This window comes from Equus quagga, chromosome 15 (assembly GCF_021613505.1).
Source record: "Equus quagga isolate Etosha38 chromosome 15, UCLA_HA_Equagga_1.0, whole genome shotgun sequence".
Taxonomy (NCBI): domain Eukaryota; kingdom Metazoa; phylum Chordata; class Mammalia; order Perissodactyla; family Equidae; genus Equus; species Equus quagga.
Window position 1 is genome coordinate 344043 of NC_060281.1, and position 25169 is coordinate 369211.

The following is a 25169-nucleotide window of genomic DNA, read 5'->3' on the forward strand; positions in this document are numbered from 1 at the left end:
CACCAATGGATAGATCATCCAAACAGAAGATCAATAAAGAAACATTGGCCTTAAATGACACATTAGATCAGATGGACTTAGTAGATACATATAGAAATTCCATACAAAAAACACAGAATACACATTCTTTTCAAATTCACATGGAATATTCTCCAGGATTGATCAGGCCCCAAAACAAGTCTCAATAAACTTAAGAGGAATGAAATAATATCAAGTTCTTTTCTGACCACAATGGTATGAAACTAGAAGTCAACTACAGGAAGAAAATCAGAAAAGCCACAAATATATGTGGAGATTAAACAAAATGCTACTGAACAATGATTGGATCAATGAAGAAATCAAAGGAGAAATCAGAAAATACCTGGAGACAAAGGAAAATGAAAATAGGACATGTCAAAATTTATGGGATACAGCAAAAGTGGTTCTAAAAGAGAAGTTTATAGCAATTCAGGCCTACGTCAACAAACAAGAAAAATCTCAAATAAACAATCTAATGGTTATCAGCAGCAGAAGGATAAAAGGAACTGGAAAAAGAACAAACCAAGTCCAAATTCAGTAGATGGAAGGAAATAATGTAAATCAGAGCAGAAAAAAAGAAACAGAGACTGAAAAAAAAATAGTAAAAAAAAAAATCAATGAAACTCACAGCTGGTTCTTTGAAAAGATAAACAAAACTGACAAAATTTGACCTGGATTCAACAAGAAAAAAACTGAGAAATCTCAAATAAATAAAACCAGAAATGAAAGAGGAGAAATTACAATGGTCACCTCAGAAATACAAATGTTCATAAGAGAATGCCATGAAATGCTATATGCCAACAAATTGGATAATCTAGAAAAAAATAGATAAATGCTTAGAATCATACAACCTTCCAAAACTGGATCAAGAAGAAATAGAGAATTTGAATAGACCAATGACCAGCAAGGAGATCAAAACAGTAATCAAAACCTCCCAAAAAATAAAAGTCTAGGACCAGATGGCTTCCCTGGTGAATTCTACCAAACATTCAAAGAAGAGTTAATACCTATCCTTTTGAAATGCTTGCAAAAAGTTGAAGAGGAGGGGAAGCACCCTAACTCATTCTACAAAGCCAGCATTACCCTGAAACCAGACAACGACAACACAAAAAAAGAAAATTACAGGCTATTATCACTGACGAACATCAATGAAAAAATCCTCAACAAAATACTGGCACATCAAATACAACAATACATTAAAAAGATCATACATCATGATCAAGTGGGTTTCATTCCATGGATCAGGGATGGTTCAACATCTGCAAATCAATCAACATGCTACACCACATTAACAAAACGAAGAATAAAAATCACATGATCATCTCAATAGATGCAGAGAAAGCATTTGACAGGATAAAGCATCCATTTATGATAAAAGCTATAAATAAAATGGATATAGAAGGAAAATACCTCAACATAATAAAGGCCATACATAACAAACTCACAGTTAACATCATTCTCAATGGAGAAAAACTAGAAGCTATCCCTCTAAGAACAGGAGCCAGAAAGGATGCCCACTTTCACTACTCTTATTTAATATTGTATTGGAAGTCCTAGCCAGAGCAATCAGGCAAGAAAAACAAATAAAAGGGATCCAAATTGGAAAGGAAGAAGTGAAATTGTCACTATTTGCAGATGACATGATTTTATATATAGAAAACCCTAAGGAATGCACCAAAAACTTTTAGCAACAATAAATGAATATGGTAAAGTTGCAGGATACAAAATCACACAAAAATCAGTTGCATTTCTATACACAAACAATGAAGTAGCAGAAAGAGAAATTAAGAATACAATCCCATTTACAATTGCAACAAGAAGAATAAAATACCTAGGAATAAATTTAATTAAAGAGGGAAAAGACCTGCACACTGAAAACTACAAAACATTGTTGAAAGAAATTGAAGACACAAAGAAATGGAAAGATATGCTGTGCTCTTGGACTGGAAGAATTAACATAGTTAAAACGTCCATACTTTCTAAAGCAATCTACAAAGTCAATGCAATCCTTATCAAAGTTCCAATGACATTTTTCACAGAAATAGAACAAAGAATCCTAAAATTTATATGGAACAACAAAAGACCCCAAATAGCCAAAGGAATCCTGATAAAAAAGAACAAAGCTGGAGCTATCACACTTCCTAATTTCAAAATATACTACAAAGCTATAAAGTCAAACCAGCATGGTCTTGGCACAAAAACAGACACACAGATCAATGGAACAGAAGGGAGAGCCCAGAAATAAACCCACACATATGTGGACAGCTAATTTTTGACAGGGGAGGCAAGAACATACAATGGAGAAAGGAAAGTCTCTTCAACAAACTGTGTTGGGAAAACTGGACAGCCACATGAAAAAGAATGAAAGTAGACCATTATCTTATACCATATACAAAAATAAACTCAAAGTCAATTAAAGACTTGAATGTAAGACCTGAAAGTATTAAACTTCTAGAAGAAAACATAGGCAGTATGCTTTTTGAAATCAGTCTTAGCAGCATATTTTCAAGTACCATGTCTGACCAGGCAAGGGAAAGAATAGAAAAAAATAAGCAAATGGGACTACATCAAGCTGAAAAGCTTCTGCACAGCAAAGGAAACCATCAACAAAATGAAAAGACAGCCTCACAATTGGGAGAAGATATTTATAAACCATATATCTGATAAGGGGTTTATATCCGAAATATATAAAGAACTCATACAGGTCAACAATAAAAAAACTTGGGGCCGGCCCGGTGGCAAAGCAGTTAAGTGTGCACGTTCCACTTCTGGCAGCATGGGGTTCGCCGCTTTGGATCCCAGGTGCGACATGGCACCGCTTGGCACGCCATGCTGTGGTAGGCATCCCACATATAAAGTAGAGGAAGATGGGAATGGATGTTAGCTCAGGGCCAGTCTTCCTCAGCACAAAGAGGAGGACTGGCAGCAGTTAGCTCAGGGATAATCTTCCTCAAAAAAAAAAAAAAAAGAAAGAACAATAAAAAAGCTAACAACCCAAGTAAAAAATGGGCAAAAGATCTGAACAGACATTTCTCCAAAGAAGACGTACAGATGGCCAACAGGCACATGAAAAGATTTTCAACAGCCTTAACTATCAGTGAAATGCAAATCAAAACTACAGTGAGATATCACCTGATGCCTGTCAGAATGGCTATAATTAACAAGACAGGAAACAACAAGCGTCAGAAAGGATGTGGAGAGAAGGGGGCCCTCATACACTGCTGGTGGGATTGCAAACTGGTGTAGCCACTATGGAAAACAGTCCGGAGATTCCTCAGAAAGTTAAGACTAGATCTACCATTGTCATCCAGCTATTCCACTGCTGGGTATTTATCCAAAGAACATGAAAACACAAATGCATAAAGATACATGCCTCCCTATGTCCATTGAAGCATTATTCACAACAGCCAAGACTTGGAAGCAACCTAGGTGCCCATCAAGGAATGAATGGATAAAGAAGATGTGGTATTTATACACAATGGAATACTACTCAGCCATAAGAAATGATGAAATCCGGCCATTTGTGACAACATGGATGGACCTTGAGGGTATTATGCTGAGTGAAATAAGTCAGAGGGAGAAAGTCAAATACCATATGATCTCATGCATAAGTAGAAGATAACAGCAACAATAAACATAGAGAACGAGATTGGATTGGTGGTTACCAGAGGGAAAGGGGGGTGGGAGGAAGGCGAAAAGGGTGGTTAGGCCCTTGTGTGTGGTGATGGTGGTGAACGTGATGCAGTCAACACAGAGATCGAAATATGCTGATGTACATCCCCCCAAATTTTTCTTTTATTAACAATCAATTTTTTAAAGGGAAAAGAAAAAAGAATTTCTTGCCCTTTTTTCTATTGTGCTGTCTTTAAAAAAAAAACAACCTATCTATAGGATGTGTGTGCATGTGTATTTATATATTCTGGATATGAGTCCTTTGCTGAATATATGTATTCTGAGTATTTTTTTCTACTCTGAAGAAAGCTGGCTTTCACAATCTTAACACTGTCTTTTGATGAACCAATTTAAAAATGTTAATGTGGTCTAATTTGTCAAATTTTTATTTTTGTTACCGCCTGTTGTGTTCAGTTTAAGAAGTCCTTGCTTGCTCCAAGGTCAGAAAGAAATTCTAGAATAGGGCTTAGAAAACAACAACCTGCATGCCAAACGCACCCGCCATCTGTTTTTGTAAATAAAGTTTTATTGGAGCACAGACAGGCTCACTCATAATCGTCCATGGCTGCATTCCACAGCCATGGCACAGCGCTGAGTAGTTGCAACAGGGACTGTGTGGGCTGCAAAGCCTAGAATATTTACTATCTGGCCCTTTAAGGAAAGTCTGCCAATGCGTATTCTAGAAGATTGTTTTTAACCTTTACACTGAGAGTTGTGATCCATCTAGAATTGATTTCTGTGTGTGTCGTGATAAGACTCATTTTTTCCATAAGGCTATCCAATTGACCTTGCAGATCTTATTGGGAAAATAATCCGTTTCCCACTGCACTGCAGTGTCATCTTTGTCACAAATCAGGGGCCCTGTGTATGGGTCTGTTTCTGGGCTCTGTTCTGTTCCATCGATTTATGGGCTGCCTGGCTCTCACCAGCACTGCACTGTCTTTAAATGCTATGGTTTTATAACAGGTCTTATATTCTGTAATGAAAATCCACCAGAAAATCTTAGCTATTCTTGGTCCCTTGCATTTCCATATGCATATTAGAAAGTTTGATATTGATTTTGATTGTTAGGGAAGCAGAAAAAAAGGTTTCCCTTTAAAAAAAAATACATCACTTTCAGGCATGAAAAGAAGGCTTCAAACAGAATATGAATTTGAAATTTAGAAATATTGAGACTAGTAAACAGTTTCTATACATAATTACTTACGTTTATTGATATATTCAATGTTGTGTTTTATAAAGTGCAACACTGGTAAACTAAGGTCTAGCTTATCTATGACATTGAAATAAAAGATATCCTTGGCAATTTAGTTCCATTTCAAAATTTTCTGTTTGATACCGAAAAAGTAACCATCATAATTCAAGTGTGGCGAGTATGCAGAAGTTATATTTTCAATAAAAACAACTTTTTGGGTAGCTTCAGAGTTGTTAGGAAAAGGCTACCCAACAAGCAACAATTAATATGTTGAGAATTTTCACTTCCACGAAGCCCATTTACTTTACTAGGATGAAAAAGGAGTTTCACTATTTAGTTAATAAAGCCACTTAACAATTTACAATGAAACACCCACAAGTGTTATAAACTGGTGTTCACTTTCTAACATTTGAAAATTATTATCCTTTTCAACAATGGGCCTTAAGACTTTCCTCTCTGTGCTCTGTAGAAAGGTGACCTATTGCAATGGCCGATTATAATTCAGGCCTATATTGTAACTTTGTGTGTGATCTTTTACAATGATGTATTTTCTGCAGTGAATATTCTAAAATGTATACAGTATTTTTAACAATATGTGTTTATTAGAGCTAAGCTATCTCAAGATACACAATTCACTAATTTAGGACCAAATTTCACAGTGCAAAATCTCTCACCAACTCAGAAGAATAAGGATGCTGAATTGCTGGAGAGTTTGTGTCATAAGATATTTAAAATAAGTTCTTATTTTAAGATAAAAATTCTTAACCTTTTTGGAGTTATGAATCATTGTAGAATTTGTTGAAAACTGCAGACTACACATCTTTCTGCACACAGTAGTCCAGGATTCCCACAGTCCTTGTCAGTGCCCACAGACCTCAACTTCTACCCCACGTCCCTCCCTCCCCAGCTTCTCAGATCACAGGAACTATTCAGTCTGTTCTCAAAATCCCAGACGTCCTGCTTTAACGAAGTCTGAGTAAAAAATTCCTACTTATAAAGCGCACTACCATCAGCAGCCATTTACAAACTACTGAAAACTACTTTGGTTTCCTAATGGGTTAGACATGCCATGCTTCCAGCCCTTTATTCAAAAAAGTAAGTTTAATTCAAGTGAAAGTATATTACGCACTATTCTCTTGAGTTAGAATAAATGAACACGGGCTGTCCTGTCTGAGCCCTGAATCCTGCGCGCCTCCTGAGATCTGCTCTTGTTGTCCCCCGGCGCCCCAGTCCCCTCCTTCCTGGCCTCAGGTCACCCGCCCAACTCCGTGCACTCAGCCCGCTCTCCTTGCCACGAGCTGCTCTCCGTGCATTGATTCCCTGCCTCTCTGTGATAATAACCCCCTCCCATCTCCCACTTCTAGCCTGAGGGTCCCCTGAAGGCTCAGAGGATTTCCTATTTACTCGCACATCTGAGTGCTGAGACAGTGTTCCGCACATGGTAAACAATCAAAGTTTGTGGACGAATAAATGAGTGAAGGAATCTTTTCTGTAGCCATCCGTTAATTTAAAGAATATTTTCAGAGTGGGAGAACACCCGTGAGATCTGCTCTCCTACGTCGCAACGCAGTGCTGGTGAGCACAGGCACAGAGCTTCTTTAGGGCCAGGATTACTATCTATGATTGCACGCACACAGGAGTCCCAGCACCTGATTTCAGTTCTTCAGTCTACCCTGTGACTCTCACAAGGAAGTATTAAATGACCTCTGGAGCAGAGCAGGGACTGTGCCATTGAAGGCCGCCTGCAGCAGACTACCCCGCAGCGTAAGGAGCGAATTGGACCCACACAGATGAAGAATGGTTCCTTCCTACTTGCAATAACTGTTGATTCCATACTGAATGTTCTTGATTTAAAAATAACGCAGGTCATCTTACAATTTTTAAAAACAAAAGTGATTATTCTGCAGACTATATTTAGTGTTATTGTATTTTGTTCCTTTCAAAGATTATAACATTTTGTTTTACTCTGTTTCATTCCTTTCAAACCCCTGGAATGAATGTGTTTGTCATTCTTCTCCCGCAGACACAGGGCATCGCTGAGGTCCTCATCTCTCACGATGACTAGTGATGTCTAATGTCGCTGGTACAAAAGCAGAAGAGGGAGAAGGAGTCTCCCGGCATCTTCTGAGGCGACACCTGCCAGTCACCTTGAGAACTAGAATTACTTACCCCCCTGCCTCCTTCCTCCCTTCCCATTGCTTCCATTTCTGGACTACTGATAATAGAAATATTTTGCCTGATATAACTATCAACATTTTCTAGAATGTATTTCCCGTGAAAAGCAATTTCAGCCAAATGAGCTGTTAAAATCCATTTTTAACCATATCCCCCATTTAACCTTTCTTAACCTGCTGCTCAAGATGGTACTGAGAGGGCTTCGTGCTGTTGCCCCTGTTTGCAGATTTACAAGATTCTGTTTCGTTTATTAAATGTGGTTTTAAAACTTGTATCTCCTCTGGGCAAGCCTTCTCCAGGAGGGTGTGACAGAGGTGTCACCTGTCAGCACAGCACCTAAAAATAGTTCTTCAATGGTCTGCCTGACTGCTCACTTCAATCGAACTAACAGCTGTCGTTGGCGTCTCAGAAGTCTGCTAAACTTTTTACTCTCTTTCTCCATCTTGAAACAAACCAGCAGGAAAGCCCATCATTTTAACTTCTCATCCTCTATACAAACTGTTTTCAGACAAAGCTATGTTACAAGAAGTTTCTGAAGGCATAGAATTGCATTTGGTGGTTTTTTCCTTCCCTATTTCAGTAGCAGGCAGTTTGAATGAGCAGAACCTGAGTTAAGGATACAGTCTGTGCATCTCTACAAGACCCTCTCAGTGGGCAGCCAGGGTACTTGACTCCGGGTGCACATGGAACTCCTCCTGAGATGCAAAGAAATCAATGCTGAGCTCCTCCTCCAGGGACTCTGACCTGAGCCACCTGAGGCAAGCCCCGCCCTGGCATTCTTTCAAAAACCAGAGGATCCTAAGGATGAAAAGTACAGAGAGCTTCCTACACCTTGTGATAGATCTGTGGTTTTATATTTGATGATGCTTAGATTTATGTGATGCTTTGTAATTCTGTTAAACAACCCAAACTCAATTGTAACCTTAAATCCGTATTTGTATTATGTACTTAACATTAAACATTATATCATTGATTTTATTCCTATCTTACTTTCAAAAATCCAAAATCACTTTAAAAAGATGACCAAATTGAGGCGACTTGCATTTGTTCTCTACCCATGTGCTGGCAAGCCGTAGTATTTACTTTCAAATTATTTTACTCTGCTCTGCTCTTGTGCTGGTAGCACAAGCCTGAGGAGCACTGCCTGAGCACTGCCTGAGGAGAAGTAGAAAAAGTGAAGTAGTGGGGAAGAGGAGTTTTTGGGGAGTTCCTGGCAATTTGGGGAGTGACTCTTCCACACAATCAAACAGGTCTCTCTCCTCCACCGCGAGAATTGTTGGCTGAAACCCAAACAGAGCTCCACTGTGAAGCTGACAGTGGAATATTTATTCACGTAAACCATGTGGATGGTCCCAGGTTGGGACATGATGGAAGGGAACCCCAAATCAGGTTTACAACTGAAAGAAATTTCACACACACACACACGCCGATGCAAAGTTTTTAAAAACAAGGCAGCTATAAAGAAGCCCCAAGACCTCATGAACCAGACTGTGATGAGATAACTGTGGTCTCTCATTTGTACCCACTCTATCTGACTTCCTCCAATTGTGACGGACAAGGGTCCCAGCTCCTCCTCAAGGTTCATCTCTTTTTCCACGTAGGGCATGGATTCCATCTTCCCTCAGAGACTTTGCTCTGGTAATTATCCTCTATCTCCCTCTTTTACATCAATTTCTCCTTCTGTACGAGAACAATCACATCAGAGGACAAAGCTGCTCTAAAACAAAAGAAAAAAAAAACAAAAACAACAAAAATCACCCTACCTTAACCCGGCTCTCATCCCATCTTTCCACTCACCTCCTAAGCAAACTTTCCTGAAGAAGCCATCAGTGGTTGTCTTCCTTGCTCACCTCCTTCTCCGATCCATTCCAGCTGGCTTCCCCCTCAACTCCACCACGAGCATCGTTCAGCAATTGCTGCCATGTTGCCAGACTAAATGGTCAATTCTCTGGTCTCTCTGTATTCACCCTCTAGGCAGCGTTCAACCCAGTTAACCATCCCTCTTTCTAGAAATCCACTCTTCTCAGCTCCCATGACACATATTTCACTAGTTCCCTCCAAGCCTGCTGCCCACTGCTGAGCTGTTCTGCCTCTTCTCCTTTTCTTCATTTATTTTTTGTAACAGTTTTACTGAGATGTAAGTCGCAGACCACACAGTCACTCCCTTCGCATGTGTGCTTCAACTGTTGTTAGTATATTCAGGGTTGCGTGAGAATCACTACAATCGTTTTAGCACCTGTCATCACCTCAGAAAGAAACTCTCTACCTTCAGCAGTCATTCCCCCTTCCCTAGTGCCTCCCTCCAGCAGCCCTAGGCAATCCCTAATCTACATTCATGAATGGGTGTTGGATTTTGTCAAATGCTTTTTCTGCATCTATTGATATGATCATGTGAGCTTTCTTCTTTAGCCTATTGATATGATGGATTACATTAATTGATTTTCGAAAGTTGAAATGGTCTTGCCTGCCTGGGATAAATCCCACTTGACTGTGGTGTATAATTCTTTCTACACATTGTAAGACTTGAGTTGCTAATACTTTGTTGAGGAATTTTGCATCTATGTTCAAGAGAGATATTGCTATGCAGTTCTCTTTTCTTCTAATGTCTTTGTCTGGTTTTGGTATTAGGGTAACACTGGCCTCATAAAATCAGTTAGAAAGTCTTCCTTCTGCTTCTATCATCTGAAAAAGATTACAGACAATTGGCATAATTTCTTCCTGAAATGCCTGGAATTTACCAGTGAACCTGCTTTCTATTTTGGAAGATTATGAATTATTAATTCAATTTCTGTAATAGACATGGGCCTATTTAGATTGTCTATTTCTTCTTGTATGAGTTTTGGCAGATTGTGTCTTTCAATAAATTGGTCCATTTCTCCTACTTTATCAAATTCGTGGGCACAGAGTTGTTCACAGAATTCCTTTATTATCTTGTAATGTCTATGGGATCTGTAGTGATGTCTTTGTTTCATTTCTGATATTAGTAATTGTCTCCTCTCACTTTTAGTCTGGCTAGAGGCTTATCGTTTTATTGTTTTAAACAACCAACTTTTGGTTTCATTGATTTTCTCTATTGAGTTACTATGTTCAATTTCATTGATTTCTGCTCTAATTCTTATTATTTCTTTTCTTCTCTATTCTACATTCTGTCTTTATAGATTTGCCTATTCTGAATATTTTATATAAATGGATCACACTATTTCAAGGTTTACCCATGTTGTTACATGTATGAGTACTTCATTCCGTTTTACTGATGAATTATACCACATTATATTCATCCATTCATTAGCTGATAGACATTTGGGTTGTTTCCACTTTGCGGCTATTATGAATAATACTGCTATGAACATTCCTATTCAAGCTTTTCTGTGGACATATATTTTCATTTCTCTTGGGGATATATCTAGAAGTGCAATTGCTGGGTTATATGGTAACCCTGTGTCTAACCCTTTGAGGAGCTGCCAGACTGTTTTCCGAAGTCACTGAACCAATTTATATTCCGACTAGCAGTTTACGCTACTTCCATTTTCTCCACATCCTCCCCAATACTTATTATCTGCCTTTTTTTATTACAGTCATCCTAGGTGAAGTGAAGTGGCATTGCATTGTTGTTTGGTTTGCATTTTCCTAATGGCTAATGGTATCAAATATCTTTTCATGTACTTATTGTCCATTTTTATATCTTCTGTGGAGAAATGTCTATTCAGATGCTTTATCCATTTTTAAAATTAGGTTATTTGTCCATTTATTGTTGAGTTGTAAGAGTTCTTTATATGTTCTGGGTACTACATCCTTATCAGATATATGACTTCAAATATTTTCTTTCATTTCACGGGTTGTCTTTTTACTTTTTCAATGGTGTCTTTGAAGCTCAAAAGTTTTTAATTTTTCTTTTTTTAAAGATTGGCACCTGAGCTAACAACCGTTGCCAATCTTCTTTTGTTTTTTCTGCTTTATCTCCCCAACCCCCCCCCCCCCCGGACATAGTTGTATATCTTAGTTGCAGGTCCTTCTAGTAGTGGGATGTGGGACGCCACGTCAACGTTGCCCAATGAGTGGTGCCATGTCCGTGCCCAGGATCCGAACCCTGGGCCGCCGCAGCAGAGCACGCGAACTTAACCACTCGGCCAGGGAGCCAGCCCCAAAAGTTTTTAATTTCGATAAAGTCCAGCTTATCTACTTTTTTCTTTTGGTCATGCTTTTGGTGTCATAGCTAAGAATACTTTGCCAAATCCAAGGTCATGATAATTTACCTCCAAGTTTCCTTCTAAGAACTTTATAGTTTTAGCTCTTACATGTAGGTCTTGATCCACTTTGAGCTGTTTTTTGTATATGGTGTGAGGTAAGGATTCAACTTCACTCTTTTGCATGTGGCTATCGAGTTGTCCTAGCACCACTGGCTCATGACACTCTTTTCTGGTTTAAATACCTATTGCATATTAACAAGTTCCTTTGCATGTCTACTGGCATCTCAAATTTAATATGCCAGAAGAGAACTCTTGACTCATGCCCTATAAATTTATTGCTGCTCCTTCTCCAGTCTTCCCCAGCTCCGTGGATGATATTCAGTTGCTCAAATTGTTACCAATTTCACCTCACTCCAGTGGGACTTGGACCCACATTTGGTAGAGCTCAGAGAAGGGGCCCATGGGTGGGCCTCATACCCACAATCCCTTCCTTCCTTGGAGGGTTGTTTTCTGCTCAGTGTTGTAGATTTGAAACAAAACCAAAGCTGAGCATTCAATTGCACAAGCTTTTATTCAATGGCCGAGCATTGGAGAAGTGGGAACTATGTTCACAAATCAACTTCTCTGCTTCTGGGGTGATTAGGCAGCTGTTATAAGGGGTCTAGGGAAGGAAGGAGAGGAATATTCATAATTATATGGGGAAATAGGCAGGCTTTTCTGGGGAGCAACAGGGCCACTCCTTTTCTTTCCTTACTTAGTCATATCCTGCTGTTGCTAAGGCAATTGCAAACTGTCATGGCGCCAGGGAGTGTGTAAAGTAGCATGGTAATGTGTTACATTGAGCATGTAATGAGCTATGGGGTCTGTCAGGAAAAGTCAGACTGCCATGTTGCCTTCAGCTGGTTTTAGCTGGTTTCGACTCTATGTCTCAGCCATCTCCTTCCTCTCATTGTGGTTTCCTGTGAGCTAGAGAGAATGTGTTAGGCTTGTTCTGAACAGGGTTGTGGTTAATGTCTCATGGGGCCAGGGGCCCTGTTAGCAAAACCAGTAATTTATCCTTGTTTTCTTTCCCTGATCCATCAGGAGGTTCTCTTATCTCTGTCTTCAAAACACACATTAAATTCATTCTCTTCATCTTCTCTTCTCATTTCTATCTATCTTCACTTTTTAGGTAATTTCACCTGGTCCCATGGTTTAAATACTACCGATATGCTATCTGCTGTGATAACACAAATTTGTATCTAGTTTCATCTCCTACTCTGAACTTTAGTCTTATATACACAACTGTCTGCCAGACACTCCCACTTGGATATTCAATAGGCATCTCAAACTTGACATGTCCAAAAGCAAACAAGTGGTCCCCAACCCTCCCCCACCACTCCCTACATTCCCTATTTTCCCACTCCAATCTCCAGCAGATGGTACTACCATTCCCCTAACTGTTCAGGACAAAAGCCTTGGCATATTCTTTGCTCCTTACTCTCAAACCCAATATCCAAAGGTTTAGGAAATCCTGCAGGCTCCACCTTCAAATTATACACAGAATTTGACCATTTCTTACCACTTACACTGCTACCAAGCTAGGTCAAGTGACCAGCATCTCTTGCCTGGTCTATTCCAACAATCTCCAAAAGGTCTTCTGCTTCCTTTTTTGTTCCTTTTTTTTCACACAGCAGCCAGAGTGATTCTCTTAAAATACAGAATCTCTCTCCAACCCTTTAAATGGCTTTTCATAAATTTCAGAACAAAATCCAAAGTCCTCATCATGGTCTGTGTGACCTGCATGACCTTGCCCAAGCTAGCCTCTAGACTTCAACTCCTGCCACCTGCCTCCTACCCAAATGGGCTCGAGCCATGCTGCTGTTCTTGCAACTTGCCAAGCACATTCCCAATCCAGGTCCTCTTGCTATCCCTCTGCCTGAGTCCTCCTTTCTCCAGCAACTGCAATGCTTGCTCCCTCACTGAACAGAGGTCTTCCCTGACCAGCCTGACTGAAATAGTCCCACTCCTCATCATTCCCCTCAATTGTCTATATTCTTTAACTATAAACTACAATGAGGTCAGGGCTTTTGCTTTTGAGCTTTGCTGCAAACCCAATGCTTAGAACAGGATTCAGCACACAGTAGGCCATCAATAAATATTGTTAAATGAGTGAATGAATAAATGAATGTCTTTATTACTACCATCCCAGCTTAAGCCACTTTGGCCTTTGCCTAGCAATCCAACAATCTCCTAATGGGTCTTCCAGCTTCCACTTTTGCCTCTTACAGTCTCATCTCCGCAGAGCAGACAGCACTGCTTTATACGTGCTACTCAGATCAAGTCATTCTCCTGTGTGAAATTTCCCACTGGCAACTCATCCTATAATCCAATTGAAAGACAACACAATTCATACAAAACAACCATAGGACACAGTCCAAACTCCTCCTGTGTGGCAGAGGAAGGAGACATGAGCTGTCTCCTGCCATCTCTCAGTGTCATACTCCACACTGCCAGGACCCGTACATTCCGGCCATGCCGCCCCTCAAACACCTTTAGCTCCCTCCCATCTTAGGGCTCTTTTGTACTAACTGGTCCTTCTTAAGGAACAGTCATACCCCAGTCTTCCCGGGTTTTGGTCATTGAGATGTCAGTTTAAATATCACTCATCAGAAGGGACTTTCCTTACGCCTAGTGTAGAGTTGACACCAGCCACTCTGACTCATCACTCTGTTTTATTCTCTTATCTGTTTAGCCCTTATCTTGATCTGATGTTCTTCTTAATTATTGATGATTGACTGTCTGCCCCCACCACCCAACTAGAACCCCAGGAGGTAGGGATTGGCCCTGCCCTGTTCAACACAGCATCCCATCACCTAGTACAGCCACTGGCACATACTAGATGCTTAATATTAACTTCTTGCATCAATAAGTTGATATTTTTTTCATCTTATTTGATACCAAACACCAATTTCTAGCTGGAGGAATATATTCTGGTAAAGTCTCATACAGTTTTTTGTTTGTTGTTTTCGTCATTCCAAACGAGTGCAACTTTTAATTGGAACAAATTTTCCAATTAAACTAGCAGGTGTTTCCTCATGATTAGAAGTTGCACATTCATGTTTGCTTAGTATTCTGAATATGACCTTGGCAAATACAGCCTTTCTAGTGACTTGGCTTACTTACATTTTTTTCCTTCTAGGTAGCTATTACCAAAATAATGATCATAGGCCTTATGGTTGTACAGTAACTTAGAATTTACAGAGTCATTTTACAAAAGCAAGGTCTTGGTCGGCCTTGAAGCCCTGTATTCATTAGTGTTGTGTGTGGAGACAGAGACTAATGTGCAAAGAGATAAAGGATTTCCCCAAGGATACAAGACAAGGAAATGGTGGAACCAGAACTCAGTTCAGGCTTCTTTTTTCTCCCCAAATGTCTTGTTCTTTCCCCAATGGTACATGATTATCAGTCAGAGGATAATTGGAAACACAGAATGTTAAAAACATTCCTCCGTGCATCTTCCTTCTCTTCAGGCTTTCTCTCTCTTTACTGCCAAACCTTAACAGGATACTACAGAGAAAGCTCTGGTTGGAGTCCTCCTCTTGTGATGGTAACTTCAATACGAGTCTCTGACCTGAAATGGACACCTTTCCTCTCATCACGTGATTTGTTCTGGTACTAAAGTACTAGAATGGCAAGAATTTATATTTCAAGCATTCAGATATGAAGGTTCTTGACACAAGACAATAAAGGGTACCAAGTATGACTTGTTTTCATGCACTTTATAAAGGAAGGATTTATTGAGAAACACTAGAAATTTGCAAACTATTGGGAAAGAATATGACAGGAGATGAGTATATGTGTGGGAGAAAGACAAAAAATAGGTCCTTGAACCTATAATTTTAACTCCCACGCTGTTTCTCTCAAATGTCTACACAGACGATGTTTAAGGCCAACACATCCTGCCTGTGGGCTATCATGCCTGTTTAAAAAATAACTAATGTAAGGTTTGTTAATATTGTTCCTCGTGCTGTAGAAGTGACACACCCAGGGCCCAGGGCACTAGCACTTTTTCAGAAAAATAAATAAGAAGATATATCTTTATATGAAGGAGAATTTTTATGTTTTAATAAATAAGTGATATATTACATTGTTACAGTTGATAGGTAACTAAAATCTACCATTTATGGAACCAATTTTTATTATTGTTAATATAAAAACCAATCTGATTCTGGATAATAGCTTATCAATATAATTGCATGGGGTTTTCTGTGTGTTCATGACAAGTATCACTAAAATGGTTCAGTGCTACCAACCAGCTTTATATCTTGGAAAGACGAAATTAAATGTTTAAATCAGATTCAAATAACAATGAGGCCGATTTAGCAAAAAGCATAAAAAGGATATTTAACTAAAATGGATGAATGTAATATACTTCCTTAAGTAATTCTTGAGACACAGCAGTGAATGTAACTTGTTCAAACAGCAGCAAAAAGGTGCAGCGATGCATACTCCTCTAGTCACAGCACAGTGCCATCCTCACCGACCCGGACACGGGTTGTGCTTATTCCAGTACCTCGGGAAACTGCCCCAAGTGGATGTTAATCTGAATTAGCTTTCTCATAGGTTCCAGTAGTATCCGATTTTTGGCCATACTACCTTTTGTTCCTGATGATCTCAAAATCCTTCAGTGTCAAGGATTGTTTGACCTCTGAAAAAGCTAATGTCTGATTAAACTGATAAATGGTCTGATATCACATCATTAGTGTTGTCTTCAGCCAAAAGACACGGAAGGTCCAAATTAGAGACACATATAAAAAACAATAAGATCCTAAGGTCACTCAGCTAGTTAGTGGCAAAGCAGCGCTTCAAATACAGGCCTACGCTCTTATGTTACCCTTTCCTCAAGGACCACGTTTCCCGGCGTGCCCTAACCCAGCTGGAGTGATGGAGGGGGCGTGTGGGACCCCCAGACGCCTCTGCTCAGCCTCTCAGCCACTGCAAAGGGGCAGCATGAGCAGACGCTTCCAGATCTCCAGGAATCCTGGCAAGCTCTGCTTAGCACAGGTTCATGCCACTGCTACTACCGCTACTGGGGAAAGAACATCCTAAAATGTGACTCCACCGTACGCTTGGGGAGACTGAGTTGCAATATTTCAGGTTATTGTATCCCCCCTCCCAATCCTTATTTAAAGAGGCAAATACGAAGCGAGGAAATACGCATATTGCAGTTACTGCAGAGAACTACGGCCACTTAACCACAGCTGACAGAGAACTACTTCAGCCACTGAAGGAAAGGAAACGACATTTGGAGAATATGCACATTATTTAACAACCCTGGACAGATCATGAAAAAGTATGACTTTTAACCTTTTATGCTTACATTTGTGATGACTAAATCTGACACATAAGGATGTGTTTTGGTAGGTTATTAAGGACCACATACATACATTAATTATTATTTATAATGTGGCTTAGAAAGCACACATTATTAGAAAGAAGGCTAAAGAGGGAAAGATAAAATGAAAGAATGAACCTATAGAACTTCTTTTAATTACTATCAATTACTCATTAAACTAGTCATAATTTTTATCTATTGAAACTCGTGGAAAATACATTTGTAATTTTACTGGACTCTTGCTTTTTTTGATCTTTAAAAACATTTAAGTTCTTCCTATCTCAGCATCTGTGACATGATGATAGTGATTACAGCTAGTTATTTTGTTAAAATTCTTTTCCCAAAGGTGCTATAATTCCAAGAGAAAATAGAACTAAATTTATCATTCTTGGCTCTTAATAGTCTTCGAATTTTTTACCTTCTGTTTGAAAGTGAAGAAAATAAGGCTGCCTAAGGACTAACTTCGCAACATCAAATTCCAGGGTTCCCTGAGATCCTTTCACTCTTCTTCGTTCCTCAGAATTGACAAATAATCCAAAAACAGCTCCCCCACCCCCCAAAAATGAGAAAATGTAAAAGAAGGAGACTATAATCACAGGTAAATATTTGGGACAAATAATACAATAAAATCTAACCATGACCGTAAACTCAAACTAGGAATAAGAAAGCAGTTACAAAAGCTACAGAGTGAAAGAAGGTGCAGGTGTTTCCTTCTTTGCTGTTGCGCTTTCCTAGTGAAAAGCTGTGAAGCTTGTGGCGCACTTTCCTCCTTAGGGAAGGAGACCACTGAGCAGATGCCTGTGGGGTTGGCCCTCGGTCTTGACAACAGACACAGCCCCACCTTACGAAGAAGAGGAACATATGTGGGGCAGAAGCCTTCAGCCAGGAACTGGTGAAAACGCCCCCGCCCCTGGCCCCAGGGTTTCCATGGGAATCCTGCCTGTGCGGCTTTGGCAGAGGCGCGGCTATTTTTAGAGGATTGAAAGCAACTAAGAATGCCTTTCGCTTTCATTCCAAAGCTGATCTGGTATCTATGGATATGAACCCTCTCACCCGGGCACACATCACACACGCACGTGCACACGCACACTGAAAAAACCATCATGTTCAGCTTTAAATTGAACGCAGCTCAAAAACGAAAGCCAGGTCGATGGCTCTCCCTTTTGCACCTTGTTCAGGTGCTGACAGGCCTGTCTTTTTAATTAGCTCTAATTGCTCTTAAAACTTTACCCAAGAGACCTTGCGACGCCATCTATCAGACCCAAATCTGGAGGCTGATGCTGCTCCTCCAGCAAGAGCCTCTCTAGCTTCAGCATGAATTACTGGACTTGGTTTATGAGTAAAAGTGGCCACGTATGGACAAAGTCTGACAGGAATACCCCTCATTGAAGAGGACTCTGTCATCTGGAGGAAGGATCCTTTCCTGTCTCATGAAAAGATTTGCTCAAAGGAGTTCCGCATATCCTGGAACAAGAGTGCTGAGCGCTTCCATGGGCTCTGTGGGCTCTGCTCAGCTACAGCTCGCTTCTGCTTCCTCCCCTGACCACGGCCATCCCTGCACCCATCCCCTCCACCTTCCTCCCTTGAGTGGGGCCGTCCCTGTGCACATCTCCTCCACCATCCTCCCTTGAGCGAGGCCGTCCTGGTGCGTGTCTACCCTCCACCTTCCTCCCTTTTCTTCTCACCACAGTTGGTATCTCACAGGCACTTCAACTTGAAGAGAGACTAAGAGTGTGTGAACCTTTGTTCCTTTCTTTATACTGTGCTTCTTTCACTCAGTTCTTTTACCATGATTATGAAATGAATGATGTTTACTTTATGCCGTATATTACACTCTGCGGGCTATTTAGCTAGTCACCTCCCCTGTAAACAGGAGCTTTCTCCAGAGGAGTGGCTCATTACCAGGTGACCTGTTGTTTTATATTTTCATTCAAACCCTATTTTGAGGTTGAAAGGGGCTTAAACTGTGCTGCTTGTTTACTCACTCACAAGGAGAGAGTCCTCCATGCATGTGCAGGTAAGACCTGGACCGTGTCTCCTCTAGAAATAATTATTCCAAAGGCTCAGCTGCATGATCATTGCCCTATTTTGGAGGGAAATGGAAATGGAAGGAGGCCAACTTATTCTATGAAGCTGAACTTAGCTGCGTTCCTCCTTAACCTCAGCGAAGATCAGACTGAGTAGATCATTCTTTCTTCTACCATAATTATTTTTTGCTTATAACTGGAGTGGGAAAAAGACTGAAAGCTTTGGAGAAAAGGAAATTTGTTTGCTAAGATTTATGTCTTGGTGCCTCAGACTTACAGTTGCAAAATTTACAATCAGTTTTTGATCTACAGACCCAATGTCTTCACATTCGCAGAGAGGAACCTTAATGAGGAGGTCACATTTATCTGCTAAGGTTCAGGCTTCATGCAATTGTGATGCTGCTCTGTGCTGGAGAGCAGCTCCTCTGAAGTAAGCAGCAGCTCCTGGCGATGCTTGACTTTCTTTTGGCTTTAAGCTGTTTTGTCCCATAGAAAGTTCTTGAAAGCCAAAGGCACCATTTCCCCACCTACTAAACCTCTAGTTTCAACAGACTGTCTCATAGTGATTCATGCTGAAACTTCTGGCCATTCTACGTGATGTTAATAACCTCTTCTTCCTCAGGTACTTCTATCCCCTGATGGTCAACCCACTTGGTAAGAACCCCTGCAGGGCCCAGCTCTGACCTCCCTTCCAACAGATGCACAGTACTATTTTTTCATAATAGTAAACTAGTGGAAATATTAAAATATGAATAGCTATGCACACCAAGTGTGCACTCTAAGTGAGTACATTCAAAGATGATTAGAGGCACAGAGTCAATATTTCACAATTGCCCTAAATCGCATTTCTATTCCTCTGCTTGTTTCTTACCTCTTCCACACTTCCCCCAGCTGGCACTGGTGATGTCGAGGCTTCCTGCTGTACCCTGGCTCTCAGCTCAGGGCCTCCTTTCAATGCGGGAAAAATTAGATAAAGTTCTAATGAATTTGTAAAGGACAGCATTGACTGTATGTCAGTTTGAAATAGTTTGGAACTCCAGACCCAGGGGAGTCCACACTTGCTCATAACCTCTTGTCCATGGGCCTCAGGTAGGTGCTCATGAGAAAGGCTGGGAGCAGGGAACTAGAGAGAGGTCCCCGGGGTGGCAGAGGCCTGCAGGGGTGACCAGCTGCCTTTGGGGGACAGGCATGAAGCCAGCAAGCCCATGGTACCGGAAAAGTTAAAGGACAGTCTTCAGACAGAATGCATATGATACCAGATGTGTGAAGCTGTGTGAAGCTATGTGAAGCTATGTGGAGCTACGTGAAGAAGTAAACAGCACGGGAAAGGGTAAAAACAGAGGGACATGGAAAAGTTTTTTTTCTCACTTTTAATGCGTAAAACAAGTCTGAACAAATTTAAAAGATCTGAAGTTCTATATAGCAGAATTTCTCAAACTTGCCACCATTGACATTTGGGACCAGCGAACACTTTGATGTGTCCTGTGCGATTTAGGATATTTAGCAGCATCCGTAGCCTCTGTCCACTAGATGCCAGCAGTAAATCCTCCCCTCCTGCCAGCTGTCACAACCCAACATGTCTCCAGACATTGCCAAATGTCCCCTGGGGAGCAAACTGTCCTCAGTTAGGAATCACTGATATAAAATATGCTCTCAAACCACAACAAAATTTTAGCAAATCAAATCCAGTGGTATAGAAAAATGATAATGCATTATGACCAGTAAGTTTATCCCAGAAATGCAAGCTTGATGGAATATTCAGCAGATTGAAATCAACAACTGCACTAATAAAAATATAATCATCTCAATAGACATGGAAACAGCATTTGACAAAATTCAGGATCTATTCATAATAAAATCTCTCAGTAAAGTAGGAGTAGAAAGGAGCTTCCTCAACTTGATAAAGGGCACCCACAACAAACTTACAATTAACATCACACTTAATGGTGAGAGGAAGAAAGCTTTCCCCTAAGATCAGGAACACGGCAAGACTATCTGCTCTCAATACTCCTGTCCAGCATTGTCACAGACGTCCTAGCCAACTCAGTGATGGATGCAATAAAGTGTACAATAAACTGTAAATAAGAAGTCAAGTATAAAACTGTATATAACAAAGCATAAAAATGAAATAAAGTATAAATGTATAAATATAAAGTAGAAAAAAGAAAAGGTATACAGATTAGAAAGGAATAAATAAAACTTTTATTTGCATACCACATGATTGTCAATGTAGGAAATCTCAAAGAATCTACACAATTTAAAAAAACATCACTAAGAAGATGAGAAGACAAGTCACAGACTTGGAGAAAATATTCACAAAACATGTATCTAATAAAAAACTCTTACAATCACTAATAAAAGCAAACAACTCAATTATTTTTTAAAAATGGGCAAAACATTTAAAAAGATATTTCACCTAAGAAGAGAAATGTGTGGCAAGTAACATGACAAGATGTTCACTATCATTTAGTTATTAAAAAAATGAAAATTAAAACTACCATTATGATACCATTATACACCAATTAGAAAGGCTGAAAATTTGGGCACCATCACTACGAAGTGCTGGTCTAGATGCTGAGCAGCTGAAACTCTCAGACTTTGCTGATGGGAATGCAAAAGGATACAGCTGCTTTGGGAAAACAGTTGGCAGTTTTTTATAAAGTTAAACATACACTTGCCACACAACCCGAATTCCCTCTCCTACATATTCACGCAAGTAAAATACTCACACAAAGACCTATATGAGAATGTTTATAGCAGTTCTATTCATAATCACCAAAACCCAGAAATAACCCAAATATCCATCAATTGGTCAAGTCAGAAACAAATTGTAGTACATCCATACAAGGAAACATGGCCCAAAACATAAAGAAATAAACTCTGCTACACACAACAAAATGGATTAATCTCGAAAACATTATGCCAAGGGAAACAAGCCACTTGCAAAAAGGCTACATATTGTATGATTCCATTTATGTGACATTCTGGAAAAGGCAAAACTACAGGACCAGAAATCAGGTCAGTGATTGCCGGGGACTAAGAATTAGGAAACAGGAATGGAGGAATTTGGGGGATGATGGAAATTTTCTATAGCTTGATTGTGGTGTTTGTTACATGACTGTATAGGTTTCTCAAAATTCACCAAACTGTAAGTCTAAAAATGGTGGATTTTACTGTGTATAAATTAGGCCTCAATAAAATTAACTTAAAACAAAAATGGTATCAGGAAGGAAACATCTTTAGAAACACTGTAGTATCTCACATGGTGTTTTGTAAAACATTCAGAGGGAAAAGACCCCGAAATGAAATTAAGTGCACATAGAGAAGCTAAAATGTGAATTCTGCTCTATTCCAGAACCAAGCCCAGAAAAAAGAAAGGATTGAAAAGTAAGAAAAGTCAGATTCCTATCACTATTTCTTCCCCAAAATCTGAAAGTTTTTCTCCTATTATCCTTTGCCTTTTATATAGTAACAAATAAGTTAAAATCTTTCATATATGAAAAACAATTTTCTGTCTTCTTAGCAAGTAAGAATTGCATTAAATGTTAATTATTAATTTATAGATAACATTCAAAAATTCAAATGGGTACACAGTTTTCCTTTCTCTTCAGAAAGTACTCCTCTAGAATCTAGAAGAATCTACATCATTGATTCTTTGCTTCCTGCCCTTTATCACTGCATATATTTGCTTGACCTGTTTCTGATAAAACCACCTATTCCATTAAGAACAGTATCAATACCCATACAAAACCCAAGAACACAGTATTATAGATTATTCGGAACAACCCAGTCTAGTTCCCTATTTTACATGCACTGGTGTCTCAGTTTGTCAGTTTAAACTGTGCACGTTAGGATGTAGGCAGTTCAGGAGGGTGTGGGGATCATATTCCTGTGATGGTTCCGGGGTGAGCCTGTGAGCTGAGACCTGGAGACTCAGGGAGATTGGTGTTGACTCTGAGGACAAGCTCCGGGATCAACAAGTGGGGCAGAGCCCCAGCGAAACCAACATGCTCTTTAACACCCTGGTTTCTACCTCCAAGCTCATTTGCCTGGGGATATAGCTATTATTTAAAGAAAACAAAAATCTTCACCCGGATTATAAAATCCTTTCATCTCCCTGATCTGCTAATGCTTCCTCATCTTCAGGTCTTGCTTTAAAAGCCTGGGGCCAACCTTCCTGCTCAGGAATCAAGTTCCCCCTACAAATTCTCAACTCACCTCTGCCTTGTCTTGTGACACATGGCTGGATTTCAGTGAAGCGATTGGTTTGTAATCAGTATGTTTTACCAGTTCCCCAGCTCCAACATGAGCCCCCTCAGAAAAAGCACGACGTCTTTCTTGGTGACGGCTGTTCGCCCAGCACCCAATTCTGTGCCTTGCTCTAGACAGGTGCTCAACCAAAGTATGATTTCTCACTAGGGGATGCTGATCAGGACCAGAAATAGCTGAACTCTAATGTGTGGAAAAATCAAACCCCAAGCCCCAAACAAACAGAAAGCAAAAGATGCACATCTGAATCTCAGCACTACCACTTCCTTGCTAATGATTTGGGGAAATCTTTAGGAATATTCTGACCGTTACTTATCCTTAAAATGACTCTAGTAACAATGAATGAATAAAGGTACGCACTGTCCTCACAGTGCTTAGGACATAGTAGGTGGACAGAAAATTGTAGAATCGATCCATTGCTTTTTGCACTAAATCACAATGATGCCTTTCTCAATCTTAATTACGTTACATTTTAAGAATGTCTTTTCATAAGACAAGTCAACAGTAAAATACACATTTCTGATTCAAGGATCCATTTATTAAGGTAAACAATATAAAACTGATAATATTTGACTGCAGTTGACTTTCAGAAACAGCAATTTCAAGTGGTTCAAACTATTTGATGATTCTGTATTCTAAATATGCATATGTTATCTATATTTCTCCTTTTTCAAACCAATATGAATGTGATTTGATAACAAAAAATCTCACCAAACATTCTTTCTTGGTCCCCCATTACCTAAGAATAGTCTTAACCCCATAGCCTGTCACTCAAGCCTTCCCAAATTTGGTTTCAACCCACATTTTCATCATATTTCCTCATAACTTTTTCCATTCTGAGCCCAGACCATACAGATGATTCATTACCTAAATGGACCCTGTACTTTCGTGAGTCCATACGTTGGCTCTCACTGTACCCTCTGCTTGGAATTACCTTTCAACATTTCTATCAAAACCATTGTCTGACCCACAAGACGCAGTTCAAATGCTATTTCTTACTCTCCCTCTGTGCCTTTTCCTCCCCCACCACTACTTTGGATTAACCCTTCTTATATTAAAGCCGATTTTGGACAGGTTTTTCTATTGATCTAAATTATAAGTTTCCTAATGGTGGGAACCATATGTTAGCCATTTTTTTGCATTCCACTACCAGCTCATCCAAGTAAACAACTAAAATAATATCTTTGGTCAACTGACATACTCTGAAGATGTATATTTTTGAATGACATAAATTGATGAAACTCAATATATGTTGAAAGGATGGAAGTGGAAGGATTGAACAGAAAAAGTTCTCTTTTAGGATGCTCTAATCAGGTAAAAGAATTTATCTTGGGCAAGTTACACTCTTTTATCATCACTGCAGCTTTACTTATATGATCACTATAAGTGTGACCAATGGCATTTTTATTATATAGATATATATTTTTTTTTTAAGATTGGCACCTGAGCTAACATCTGCTGCCAATCTTCTTCTTTTTTTTTTCTGCTCCCCAGTACATAGTTGTACATTCTGGTTGTAGGTCCTTCTAGTTCTCCTATGTGGGACACCACCACAGCACGGCCTGACAAGCGGTGCCATGTTCACGCCCAGGATCCGAACCAGCGAAACCCTGGGCCGCCGAAGTGGGTTGCACAAACTTAACCACTCAGCCAGGGGGCAAGCCCCTATATATCTATTTAATTCAAAGCATTTTAAATTCATATTCAGAGATTTTAATGCATCAAGTAGAACCATATTTGATCATATGGAGTAACTTTACATTCTGCAATGTTAGTGTCGTGATTTTTTTAATCAAACGGAATTAAAAAGCATCAGACTATGGGTATATGAATAATCACTTCAACTTAAAAAAAGCTCATTACTTTTCCATAGTTCAGTCCATGACCAAAATACACCATAATCTGGCTTTACTGTTTATAAAATTAATAAATCCAAGCGTAGATTGATAATTCATTGATGGATCTGATTTGAGTAAACTTTAACTAGTAACTAGCTAAACTTTAACTTTAATCAAATGATATTGAAATTGGTTTCTGGTGAATCCTTATTACTAAATAATTTGTACTTTATCAGATCAGACTTCACAGATTGTTTTTTTCCAGGACACTGTTTCTCTCTGGATCGAGCTGTTGTGTTTGAACTCGCAAAATGCTCTTACAGGAAATGCTCTGGAAGCTCCTGTTCAAGGTTTGCCAATGAATCTCATTGTGGCCAGATTTTTTGCTTCTTTGTTGCTCAAGTTTCCTCA

General features: G+C 39.6%; 1 protein-coding gene across 7 annotated transcripts in view; it reads right to left on the reverse strand.

The window, feature by feature from the left end:
• The window catches only part of KCNQ5 (potassium voltage-gated channel subfamily Q member 5), a 469780-nt gene that overhangs the window by 336055 nt on the left and 108556 nt on the right, over positions 1–25169 (reverse strand). Inside the window, exon 1 of one of the 7 annotated variants that reach the window (XM_046641232.1) lies at positions 8858–8936. The exons of the other annotated variants lie outside the window; for them this stretch is intronic. The gene's annotated coding sequence lies outside the window, so the exon portion shown is untranslated. Of the gene's footprint in view, positions 1–8857; positions 8937–25169 lie in introns of those variants that run through there. 7 annotated transcript variants of the gene reach the window in all.